Source organism: Nestor notabilis, unplaced genomic scaffold (assembly GCF_000696875.1).
Source record: "Nestor notabilis isolate BGI_N333 unplaced genomic scaffold, ASM69687v1 scaffold10607, whole genome shotgun sequence".
NCBI classification, from domain to species: Eukaryota; Metazoa; Chordata; class Aves; order Psittaciformes; family Psittacidae; genus Nestor; species Nestor notabilis.
Window position 1 is genome coordinate 465 of NW_009937802.1, and position 12901 is coordinate 13365.

At 46.5% G+C, this 12901-nt stretch overlaps 1 protein-coding gene across 1 annotated transcript in view; it reads left to right on the forward strand.

The window, feature by feature from the left end:
* Positions 1 to 10938: 10938 nt before the first annotated feature.
* The window catches only part of PDE6H (phosphodiesterase 6H, cGMP-specific, cone, gamma), a 6348-nt gene continuing 4385 nt past the window's right edge, over positions 10939 to 12901 (forward strand). The window contains exon 1 of the mRNA XM_010019017.1: positions 10939 to 10996. The gene's annotated coding sequence lies outside the window, so the exon portion shown is untranslated. The remainder of the gene's footprint in view (positions 10997 to 12901) is intronic.

Here is a 12901-nt window from a genome sequence, read left to right on the forward strand (position 1 = left end):
TCAAAGAGCAGCTACTTCAGGAAGAACAGGCTCTCGTTTCCTAGATCAGAAATGATCAGAAAGATTTTACATCACTTCCTTGAGAAATATCAGGAGTGCCCACTTAGTTCTTCAGTCACATAAATCCTTCACGCACACAATCCTCGGTGCATAACAAATTAGATCATTGGTTTGCAAACAGCAAATCTGGATCTGCAGTGACTGATAGACTGCTCTTAATGCATTTCCAGAAGCAAAATAAGCAAAGCAGATCTTTTATCAGCGAGCTTAAATTCACTGCCCTGGGTCCACATGTCTATTAGAAAACACGTATCATACACAAATTTTTAAAGGTTGCAAACAACTGAGTAAGAGGCTCTCATAAAGGAGCAGGAGATCTCAGAGGAACTGATTTCCTGAGCCTACCATTGCTTTCATTTAGGCTATGGGTGGCACTTTGATTCTGACCTCATGCATTTCAAGGGACAAACAGAGCACATGTCTGTCTGGCAATGAATTTCCATGTAGCAGGGGCTGTAGCCTCAGAAACATTTCGAGCTTTCGTGAATTAGCTTCACCGCCATGAGAAATTGTTCTGTTCTGTGCTGCTGTTTCACCCCTACGCTAACCCTGCCCATGGGCCAGCACAAGAGAGCTGAGCTGAACACAGCACTGACCTGAGTTTAAAATGTACCTGACACGAATATGTAAGCAAATGCATATCACTTCAAACCCAGGCAGGTTTCCTGGCCCTTGTTCACAGTGGCCAAATGTTGCTAAACCCTTGTGCCAAGACAAGGGAAGGGGTTGTATGGGATAGGGATGGCAAAAGGACAGAGCGTATTCTCTCAATGACAGTGCCGCATCATGGTGGCTCAAAATGTTCATGTCAATAGTTCTGGCCTGGGAAAGAGGTGGATGTGTAAACTATGGGGAGCTTTGAGGAAATGCTCTTGTAAAGCTGCCTCTTGTCTTGTTTCCTGTGCTGTCTGTACTAACTCTGATTTCAGTAGATTTCCCAATTTGTACTGGGAAACCGGAATACCCTTTAGGAGGGTGTGTGGGTTGAGGTTACGGTTTGCTCACGGCATGGCTTGAAATTCCCTTGTTTTTAGTGGCTGTGTACAGGGAGAGCAAGGTGATCGTAACTCCAGCATCATTACAATAAGTTTTGCTGGGGGGTGGTTGGGTTTAGCTTTGTCTCTTTGTTTTCTTTTTTAGTTGAAGGTAAATACCAGACTGCCTGTGCCATCGTGTAGCTATTTACACGCTATTTCTAAATGTGTGTGAGCATACATCAAGACCAGTATAGCCACAAATATGCATTAAGGTATATGGATGTATAGCTATGTGCCACCATAGAGTACATACACACAGCCTATACTGGCACGTCTGCTTAGCACACAGGAGAAACAGATTTTACTCCTAGATTAGAAATTAGCCAGTATGTAATCATGGACAAATCATGTCATTGCTCTGTGCTTCATCTTCCTATTGGTAAGAGGCATGAGAAGGAGCTGCAGACGTTGGTTATGCTCCATGCTGAGCAGATGGGAGCTTAGAAGGCCAGGAATCATCCTTTGGGTCAGCATATCCAACATCCCACTGCGGAACCACGTCACTGATCTGCTGGAAGAAAGGCAGGTTTTGAACCATGTTGGAGCAGAATATTACTGAAAGCAAATCCCTACCACTGAGTATTTAATCTCTGACAAACTGATGCCATGCAATGAAGATCATCTCTTGGCAAACATTGTCCAACCCCAGCCAATTCTGTCTATGGCAGAAGGAGGCAAGGACAACAGCTAGAGCATACATGCTTTATTGCAAAAGAAACAGTAATATGTCAAATGTGTTCTTAGTTGGAATATAATATTTTCTACTTCAAATATTATGCTTAGGACTTATTTACTTTGACCTAACTGATCACAGTTGGTTGTACAATTAGTTGACCATGTTAATATGTGTCATCAACTGCAAGTGTCTAAACTTGTTTCAAGTAAATAGCTGAAAGCTTATGCAAATTTTTAAATTCATATCCTTCAACTACACAGCCTTTATTCTCAGCAGTCATATGCAGCATGCAGCATCTCATTAGACCCAACAAATCTTGAGATTTCTTTAAAATTGTAAGAGTAAAGAAATTAGGCATGTAGTTTCTTTATTTTTTTTTCTCTGTTTGAATTTGATTGCTGCCATATGCTGTCCAGCATTTCTGGATGTGAATGTTTTAGACTGGCGGTATGTTGCTGCTGCTGCATGCTGCTAAATGTCACCTCCATCTTCTGCAGAAGAGGTGATTGCGTTTCAGGAAAGGAGCTATTTTATGGCCTTTAGGAGTGACTAATTGGGGAAATCCTCACCCATTAGCATCCTTTACTTTCAGCTACTCTTAATTTCCAAAATTGTCTAATTTGGAGAGGAAATTTCCCAGGCTGGAAGTTCTGAGGGGAAAAATAAAAAGATATTTCAGTCCAGGCAGGGAATCAATTTTTTTAACTGTAAGAGGCCCAATAGTGTAATGTTTTTTAGTACTGCTCTTGTAAAATGGTTTGGAGCTCCCCATTTGCATTTGCACTGAACTTGGTACGCAGTGTAACACTTAGGTGATGTTGCTGAATCCTATCACTGTCCCTCAAGCTTTTTTTCAGTCTCCAGAAAGACTAGTGATCAGCTGGGAAGAAAACCTCATGGAGCAGCAAATTTGTGTCAACAGCTGCTGCAAGGTAAGCATCAGTTTCGGCCCTGAGTGTCCCCCCAGGTGGGTGTCCCTAGATGGTGTCCCTCACTACCTGCAGAGATCCTTTCTCCTCCAGAGATGGGAGGAGGAAGTCCAGGTCTGAGACAGTCACGAGGTGACGAGCATGGGGGAAGGTGACAGGTCAGACAGAAGGCCTTTCTCTGCCAGATGAGGGAGTATTCACTTCATCACAAAGTGTCACCCAACTCCTTGGCAAAGCCAGCACTGCCTCCCCTGCCTCCCACTTAAGTAGGATAAACAGGGGGTTACACGCAATGAAGCATGAATTCATTCCACACAAATAAAATGCAGGCACAAGGTGTCCCAGGATTTGGTTTTAAAAGGAAGTATCCTAAGGTTGTTCCTGCTGTGCCTAACATGTGTGGTGCTTGTCTTCTTCCTACTCCGTGCTACTTACCCCTCCTAAAGTGCTGCAGAGGAGTGTGCAGACCCCAGACAACGGGGTAAGAAGGGAAGAAAGGGATGGGAGCTAGACAAGGGGTGGGGGCTAGGCACAGTGCCAGACAAGGGAACCAACATCCATCACGGAGAGAAATGAAGAAGAAGGCACTTCGGGGTGCAGCCGCAGAGCCCCTGGTAAAGGTTTATCTGTGTTTCCCACCACCCAATCCCATGGCGATCCCTTCAAACCACCTGGCCACGGGACTTCAGGGCTCTCAGCTGGACAAAGAGCTGACCCCAGTCAACATGACTGTGTGCTCCATCTCTCCAGCTCCTCCACAAGAGATTTCCTGAAAGATGGAGAGAAGATTGGAGATTTAATGCTTACCTAAGCAGCTTTCAGGCCGGTTAACGTGCTAATCTCATAAACCCCATCTCCAGCCTGAAGGTGTGCAAAGACTTCACATGTCACTGCTGGATGACTTGATTCCTCTGGGGGAACAAGGGGAACAGCAAGAAGAGGAAAAAAACCTGATTTTGTTGGGGATGAGAGAGTAGGGGTAAAACAGAGTCAGTTTCCTCCAGAGTCTGGTCTGAGAAAGACTGTCCATCCTGAGATGGACAGAGCATCCCAGTAAGGGAGGAGAGCTAAGCGGGTAGAAGAGGGAGAGTGAGAGGACTCAGTTTGGTGAGGGGAAGAAGGTCTCTGCCACTGGCAGAGAAGACAGGGCTGTCTTCTCTGCCCCACTACTCCACTCCAGAGCCTCGCACAGAAAAAAGCAGCTTTTGATCTCCATTCCTCAGAATACGCTGTGGTGGGAGCCGGCATCTCCAGGTCCTGGAGAAGTCACCCAGCGAAGCTGGATTTGAAGAAGGATTGGATTATTTAGGGCCTCTCAGAAAACAGGTGGTTATGTAAGGTCAAATCTCAGCAAGTGTAATCAAATCTCAGTTCTAAGCTGATCACCAGGCAGGGTGTTAGGAGGTATTTATTCAAGCACTCCTGGTGCTGTGACTTTTCTCCAAAACAGCCAGAGCTGAAGCTGAGACTAAATTAGGAGAGCTGTGGATCCTCTCCTCCCCTGATGGCCTTAGAAAATCTCTCTTGCCAGCTGCACCCTGCCTTGCCTGTGTTAAACACTCCTTTCAACAGACGCCTTGATTTTCACTGGAATTCATGGCTCCCTGTCAGGCTGTGTCCAGGCGCTTGCTAGCTCTTAGGTGCCTTATGTGCCTTGGTGCTTTTGCCTTAGCAGTGCTCAGGGCATGTTGCTTGCAGCTACAAAAACTCTCTCTGAAGCCATGAGGTGGTAATTACCAGCGTCTCTGTGGCAACGGTTTTCCTTTATTGCACTTGTGCTGTTCCCACATTATTGCTGCCACAGACCTGCCTCTGCAAACCCCCACAGTGTTATTGTAGTGGATTCTCGTGGAAAGCACCAGTGTGAGAATTGCTCCTCCTCCCTTTCATTATTTCTTGTTTTGTAGACTTTAGTATATAAAAGAGAAAACCAAATATCATGTTCAACAAAGCAGCTAACAGCTATTTAAGTTCTCAATAAATATTATCCAATAATATGTATTCACAGAAGCTTAAAAATTAATGAATGTGCAACATTGGCACGTGATGAGCATTCTCTTCCCAGAGCTAATGGAATCTCAACCAGGAGTAACCAATAGCGAGTTTAAACGAGTCCCGATGAAAGTATATGATACTAAGGAAAAGCACAGCAAGAAATCATCATCCTCACTGTTTTCATTGTCACTGGAGAGAGCCCTCAGAAGAGGATGCTCCTACAGGACCCCATCATTGCCTTCCCCAGATGGCCACTGGGGAAAGTTTGCCCTCTTTTTCCTCTCTCTCCTCTTCCTTTATTTTAATTTCTCTAGAAATAACTTTCACCATTACAGGCAAAGTATGCCATCAGCTATGGACACCACAAATGAAGCTTTGTGTGTATGAAACTGTCAGAACATCTTTTGTGCCACATGTGTATGCCCAGCGTGCAATGATCGCTACTCAGCTGTTCACTTAGTCTATGATGTGTTTGTGATGCTCGACTGGGCCCAAGAAGCAGGCTACAGTTCCAGGCTCTTGGCACAGAAGTATCCTTAGGGGCCTCCCAGTAAGAGACTCTAATTCACTTTGTATAGGTGCGTACCCACTGGAAGCTGGACTGTAAAGAATCTAAATTAAAAGAAAGGTTGGAATCTGCCGGTGAAAGGCCATAAAAACATTACACACATTGAAACATTAAACCCTACTCATTTGCAAGATCCTGAGGGGAGAGCAGAACTAGGTGTATTACCTAGCAATACACCTGATCAATAAAAAGAGAATATGGGGGGGGGAAAGAATTATTCCTATTTTCATCCCCTGGCTTTTCCCCCTCCACAGTTATTTCCACCAGGGATCTGCTATCGCATGACAACTAGAGCATTTAGCATCAGTGTATGTGGGAGGTGAGCAGCCACCCAAGAGACAAGATAATGGAGCTGGAAGAGCTGCCTCCTCTGCCCATTAGTTGAATGCTCCCAAGGAGAGTGCATGATGCTCCCCAGAAGCAACCATTTCTGTTTGAAAGCCTCAGCTGTTACATGAAAAAAATCATAATAATGGTGGCAAAGAGCTGAACTGAATGAGATTGCACAGCGGTGCTTTTATCTGGTAGGAGGAGGAAAGAAGAGTATGTCTGTAGCATGGTATGAAAGCCATAGGAAGAGATGTGTCCCCTTAAGAAGAAGAAGAAAGAAACATTCTACCAAACTGTTTTAGAAGACCCTTTCTTTATTGAGCTGCTGGTTGCCAAGGAGAAAAAATTGATCGTTTAGAAAAAAGATGAGAAAAGGAGCTGTCAGGAAAGAAGACATCTGGAGCTGACTTGTGTACAGTTGCTTCTTCTTAGCCTAGTGACACTGAATCATTTGCTTTGCTGTTTCAAACTGAATAAAGCTCTGGAATTATCTGATTTACATTTAAATAAAAACACACTCTCACAGTCTCTTTATATATATATTTATTTTTAACAAGACATTGTTGCTTGTCTGTTTAGTTCAATGTGTGATCATTTTAGTGAGTGCTAGTGGGTTACTTAACACTGTTCACAGGTATGTGGCATGTAATTCGTACAGAAGGAATCAGTTACGGAAAAGGAAATATCTAAGGAAGACCCTTGAGACGATATTGTACAAACTGTTATTCAGGTACATTTTTAAGAGCAACCACATGCTCTGCTTTCTGGCAGTCACATAGATAACAAGATTAACTACTTGGGTTTGATCAAAAAAGGAAAAAGTGTTAGGCTCTGGTTCAGTATATTAATGTTGAGCTTGTTCTATGCATGTCATTCAGGGGAAAAATAATCTTACAAAAACCCCAAACTGGTATTTTTATTGTGGGCAGAGTGAAAACATGAAAGAAAGGGAGCTTTTTAAAAAAATCTAACAACTCAGTATCGTTGCAGCACTACCAGCACCATGGTGCAGACATTAAGCAAAGTTGTGCATGGAAAGGACGCTCACTAATGTTACTGCTTTCTCATGGGACAACTCTGCAATGAGCAGGGGGATGCTCTTAAACAATGAATCACAAATCAGTTACAAAGTACTGAGCTTTTTGTGCTGCATGGCCAAGCACATCAGTCCCCACAGCAGATGTCTGGATGGCTGGGTCTCATCTGCAGGTCTGTGAACTTTCTGTTTATCAGCTTCCATATTTGCAAATAGGGTTGATGAAAATTTAGCTTTGTGTTCTGAGATCTGTGGGTGAAAAGTGCTATCTAAAAATAGAAAAGATTAATTCTGGGTTTCCTTTTATTTATGCCAATAAGGGAAAAGTTCGTGTAAGTTAACAAAATCATACCACTGTAGCAGTCTTGTGAGTTATAGATGGTAAAACTTGATTATCTGTTCCAAGAAAGGCCAGACTCACTACTCAGAAGAAAATGTAACTCTCTGGTAGCTAATGAAGTGTATGACAGGCTACATGGGTTTTATATCATCTGCTATAAAAAGTCCCAGCATGTCCTGAAGTGTTGGTGCCTGGAAGCCTGGGGCCTGTAATGATCTGACATGCAAAATCAAGTATCCTTGGCTGAATGAGAAAATCAGGAACTTGATTTTTCCTGAAGAGCCTTGGCAATGACCATTTGGCTTTCAGGCTCAGTCATGTCCCCAGCGCCGCCTAGTCATGTCCACAGTTTCTAACACAAACAGGGTGATTGCTGATAGATCAGCGAAACCTTATGGCTTGATTAGTGTTTCCTCAAAGGACCCTTTTTCCCAGACTGACCATGGAATCTCTCTCTAGAGCCCCAGCAGTGGTAAAAGAGACCTCGGCCTCTTTAATCTCTGTGCCATTGCCGGAGCAGCCTCCAGGGCATGAGTGAAAATGAAAACTGAGACAAGGCTCTTTTGCAGGCTGGGCTTGGAGACACTCAGCATAACTGCTGTAGCCAGCAGCAGGCACAGATTCCCAAAGTCAGCACACCCAGTTTATTGCAGGCTGCTGCAGATGCTTAATCCTGCCACCAGAATAGTGGTGCATGGTTTCCTGGAGGAAGAGTGATAAAACTCTCCACTAAGATGCCTTCTTCTCTGCATCTTTGATGCACTGATTTGCATGTGTTCAAATAGATAAATATCTGCACCAGGCAAAGCCCAATCCTCTACATTTCTTTCTCTTTTTTCACTAGCACAAATGACAGACAGCTTAGGAGAATGATGGGCATTGGGAAAGGAGAGTTGCAGCATGCATATCTTCTTTTGTGCATGCATATCTTCTTTTGTGCATGCATATCTTCTTTTGTGCATGCATATCGAGCGGGCACCTAGGTATGCTTTCTCACCAAAGTGCTGTTGACATGACAGCCTCACTGACTTTCTACAAGACCAACAGATAATCTCATTCCAAATTCAGATCCTACCACTGTCCTTCTCTTGCCAGGGATACAGAAGCACTCGGTAGGCTTCATGCCTGCAGGAGGGAAACCGAGGTTCAAGTGCAGATGCCTTGGAAATTCCCTGCTCATTTCCGGTCGTAAACCTGCGTGTCAAGTGATAAAGCTCAATAGGGCACAAAGGCACCTGGCACAGGCTTGTAGAGATATATTTCAAAAGAGTTGTTGTGGCCCATGCCAGGCACAGCTCTCATCTGCTGCATCCCCGAGCCCGCACCTCGGCTGGGATTTCCTCCCACAGCCCCATGAGCTCAGCCAGCCCCTGGAAAAGTCACAGGCTTGTAAACTTGTGTTTTCTTTGTCATTCAAGTGAGTTACTATTTCTGGTTACATGCAGTTACCATGGCTACAGCAGCTCATAAATAGGGTCAGAAACCTCGGCAATGTTTTTAAGTGATTCCTTGGAATAGGAAATAATCTGGACAGAGGTAATGAAGCTCATGGGTTTTCCTTTGGAGCCACAGGGACTGGACTGTGCTGCTACTTGGACCCCGTGGCTTCTGCTGCAGCTCTGGTCTGGATCGGGTGGCAGCCAATGTGGCCCAAAAGTCTGGAGCTGGCTTTCCTGGGGCCAGGGGAGGAAAAAGCTGGGTAGGGGCAGGGAAGGACAGGGATCAGGTACTCTGTCCCTGGGCAGGAGCACGCACATCCCCACAAAGCAAATGCCGCCAGCTTTGTGAGGGGAAGGGAGAAAGGGAAAGAAAGAAGGGAATGGCCTGCTAATCATGTGGGATAAGAAAGAACATGGCACGTGTGGCCCTTTAGGGAGTTTTTGACATGCTTCGTCAGTGGCCAAAAAATAGTTTCGTGTGACCCCGTGGAAATTTTATTCCCACATGTCCACTTCTGTGAAAGAGAAATGAGCTAGATTTCATCAGGAAAACAAGAAAACAAAGGAGGTGTTCTGAAATAAAACAGCATGTGTGTTAAAAATACACAGGCTCAGAAAAGAGGAGTAGGGGGCTTGTAGAGCTGATTTCCCCAGCAACTCTACCTATACAGGAGAAGGCAGAAGAGGAGGGACAGCTCTCGGAAAACCTGCCTGCAGCAGATGGAGGCATGGGAATGAGCAGCGGGGATGGGAGCTGAGTCTGTTGCCAGCAGCCTGCACCTCTTTATATCCACACAAGCAGGTCCCTGCCCACAGTAATCACTCCTGCTGTCAGGAGCTGCTGAGTGTAATCAATCTCCATGCATTTGTATACAAGCTCTAGTCATCACAGGGAAGAGACAACGCCAACACAGTGCTGCCCCCGTCCTCTTCCCTGTGCCCAGAAATTATCGCACAAGCCTCCAAAAGCTCTGTGATCGTCCTCAAACACGTGGGAACGTCAAGTGCGTTTGCTGCCTCTCTGTAAGATTGAAAGCCCTTCGGCTGTAACAAGGATTTACTTCCCAGCTTTTCTGCGTCCACTCAAGAGCTAGGACCTTATTGATTCTTTTAAATGTAAGTTAAAAGTCTTTCTGAAGGATTTATCTCATCTAACTTCAGCAGTCTGAAAAGCCAGAGGCCTCAGCTGGGGGCTTTTGCTCTGCATCAGAGCAGTGCTGGACTGGTCCCTGCTGCCAGAGTCTGTCATGTCAGAGAGAGCCTGTCCTTTCTTGGTCACATGCAGTCACACCCCTGGCTGTCACGGCTGCTCCAAAATCCCCTTCTCCATCCTTAACCAAAGACAAAGCCCATCACTACACAAACCCATAGCTTGGTTTCCTTCTGCTTCTGCACTGCTCTGCTGCTCCTAGCACAACTCTGTTTTCTGGGCCCATTTTTGGCCCTGCCATGATCTCATGTTGTGAGCTGTATGCTCAACAAGATTAAAGGAGTGATGCTTCACCAGAGCCAAAGGATCTCAGAGGATTGTTAACCCTCTGGTTATACCTCCAGCCAGACAGCTACAGTCCATGACTGAGGTACTGCCCCAGCTGAGGATGAGGATGATCTTCCAGCACCTTCTAGCAGGGCCCTGGACCTTCTTTCTTCATCTTGACATTCTGCCTACTTTTTCCACACCTCTGACACCCATCTCCTGGGCTGGGCGGTCATAACAGGCTAGTAAAACGCACTGGAATACAAAGCAGCTGGTAAAGCAGTGTGCATTACCATGCATGGAGATTGATGAGTTGGAGTTTAAGATGAGGAACCAGCTCTTCCTTTTCTCAGGCAGCCCTTCACAGTAGCAATGCAACCAGCACCCAGATGTGACCTACCTGTTACCCTAAGCCCAGCCCCTCAGGTCTCAGAGGTGGCAGGCCACATTGCTGGCGAGCCACCAGCATGCAACACAAAGGTTCCCACTTCTTCCCCTGCCATCCCATCCGCTGGACGCAGTTAAATATTCACCAGGTTCCTGCACAGCGTCTCAGCAGTGTTCCCTATGACTCTCTTGAGCAGACTCAGCCCTCGGGGCAGCAGGCTGACTGCATGCACCACTCTGTACGGTGAATCTTGACCCCCACGGCACTGCTGAGAAGTTTGCTGGATGCCTCTCCATGCATTGTCCAGCACAGGGGAGGGATCTGAGGTGATTAGGACCAACTCCTCCTTCCCTGCATGTGCACATTCACAAACAGAAGCATCTCTCAAGGGGCAGGTATTGCCTTATTCCTCTTCACTTCTCCAGACCTCTCCCCTCAGGAGCTCCAGGGAAGTGCAGAAGGGAGCACTTTGCCCCTCAGGACGGTTCCAAAGCTCTGCTGCTCACCCAGACCTCGCTGGAGCTGTGCCTGCAGAGTGCTGGGATCACAGAGCGCTCCCCACAAGTGTCCCCACCCCCACCATGTGGGCGCCCGCTGTGATTGATGCCCGGATGTCACCTGGTGGCAGGGTATATCTGGAGGAGACGGGACACCTTGAGACACTTCCTACGCAGGCTGGAGGACTGGAGTTGAATGATTTGCAAGAGGAGCCTTTGGCACTGTAAGTGTGTTTCCCAGGACCTCAAAGTGATAATGAGGGTGGCAGGGGGATGGAGGAGGAACTGGCTGCAAAAGCCAGAGGAGACAAAAGTCCTGATAAAACCCCATGGGGGAGAAATTTGTTTGTTTGTGCTTGGAAAGCATGAACAGACCCAGTAGCTAAGAGAAGGAGTTATGGTTGTTGGGTGGTTGTTTTCTGTTTCCTCTAACATTAGGACAAGTGTTGCAGCAGTGGTTTCTCCCAAAGCTCCTTGGCTGTGGGAGCAGCTATGCCTTCCATGGGGCTGCTCGGTTTCTCACATTGGGTATCCCTTAGTTGGGGGTCCCTGGCATCCCCTTGGCTTGTGTCTTTGGCTAGTTGAGCCTGTGTGTGAGCAGCACTGGAGCGGCTGGTGGGCCCTGTGTGTGAGCAGGCCGGGAGCGGCTGGGAGGCAGCTGGTGTCTCCCGCCCCAGTGCCCGGCAGTACATGCAAAGTACGTTGGTGGGGAGTTTATACTGTGTGATGCTGTACTTCCAGTGTTACTGAATCCCTTCTTTAAACTGGGATAATCTATTTAATGATCCCCATCCAGGAAACAGTTGTGGGAATATAGTTCTACTTTAAATGAGTTTCTGTCTTTTAGAGTGCATCCTCTTTCATTTGTTTTTGGTCTTAAAACTGGTGCTAGAATGAAGGGCCTGAGATCCTGTGTAAAACACAGGAACAAAGAGGGATGAACTAGTCTGGACTTCTTCCATCACTATGATTAGCCAGCTCTAACACCTGAGACTGGAGCTGTGAGACTCCTCACAGACATTTTATACCGGATACAATACTCCTGATGAAAGCCTGGCTGCAAGGATGATGCTAGTGGCTCTCATGAGGTCAGGAGCTACAAACGCAAGAACCCCATCAAAAGGGATGTGAAAACAAGGGTATTTCCTCCTGGTTGCTGTTTACTCCCAGTGTATCCCTGCATGAAGAGCCATGGGGGTTCTGTGTGGGACACCCCTGAGGCGCCATGAAGACACATGGAGGAGTCTGTATTTTTGAAGGTTTCAGACAGGGGAAGATGAGCTCCAACACTGAATCTGTCTGAAGAAGATCAAGTGGGGAATCTGCATTATCTGTCATGGAAATTTTCCACAGAGAATCAGAGATTAAGGAGAGGGCAGATTAAAGAGTCAGCATTTGCCAGTAGTATTCAAGCCCCTTTGAGTTCACAGAAAACTAAAAGAAGGATGATTAACCTGGCCAGCAACCCAGAGGTGGGATATCTGACGCAACTGAGATAAGCCCATTACCATGTATTAGGTATAATTAGCATTTGGACGCAAGCAAAGCTTTTAACCAGAGGATTAAACCCTGGAATCAGCAGAAATGCTGTCAGGGGCAATTTGGTAATACCTTGTCAGGGGAGGGGGCAGAGGAAGTGCGTGGAAGAACATCTTGTTCCTCAAGAGCCTTTGAATTCACAGCCATCAGCTCTCGCCCGGGAGCTGCATCGCAGTGCCTGCAGCAGCAGAAGGGCTCTGGCAGCCCAGGAAGCACTGGGAGGAGGGAGCACAGCACTTGCAGAGATCTAAAGAAGGAGACTCAGTCTTGTCAGACGTTTGTCAAGCCATCTGCTTGGTGTGGTACCAAGGACTATCCAAGTACCCAGGTATGGGGAGGTGAAAGGCTGGGAAATTCCACTGGGAAGCTGCTGTGGGTGTTTCTTTCACATCTGTGATCCTGAAATGTCTGCCCACCCGTGTCTGGCTGTGTGCAGGGGCAGCTGGCTCCTGAGGTGTGGGAACTGGGGTAGGTCTTGTGCTATGGAACAAGGCCCTCTCCAGCATGAATGGAGACATCTTTACCTGAGTATGACGGCCTGTGTGTAAGTCCCACCAGATCAACGGTGGGAAGGCAGCTTGATTCCTGCT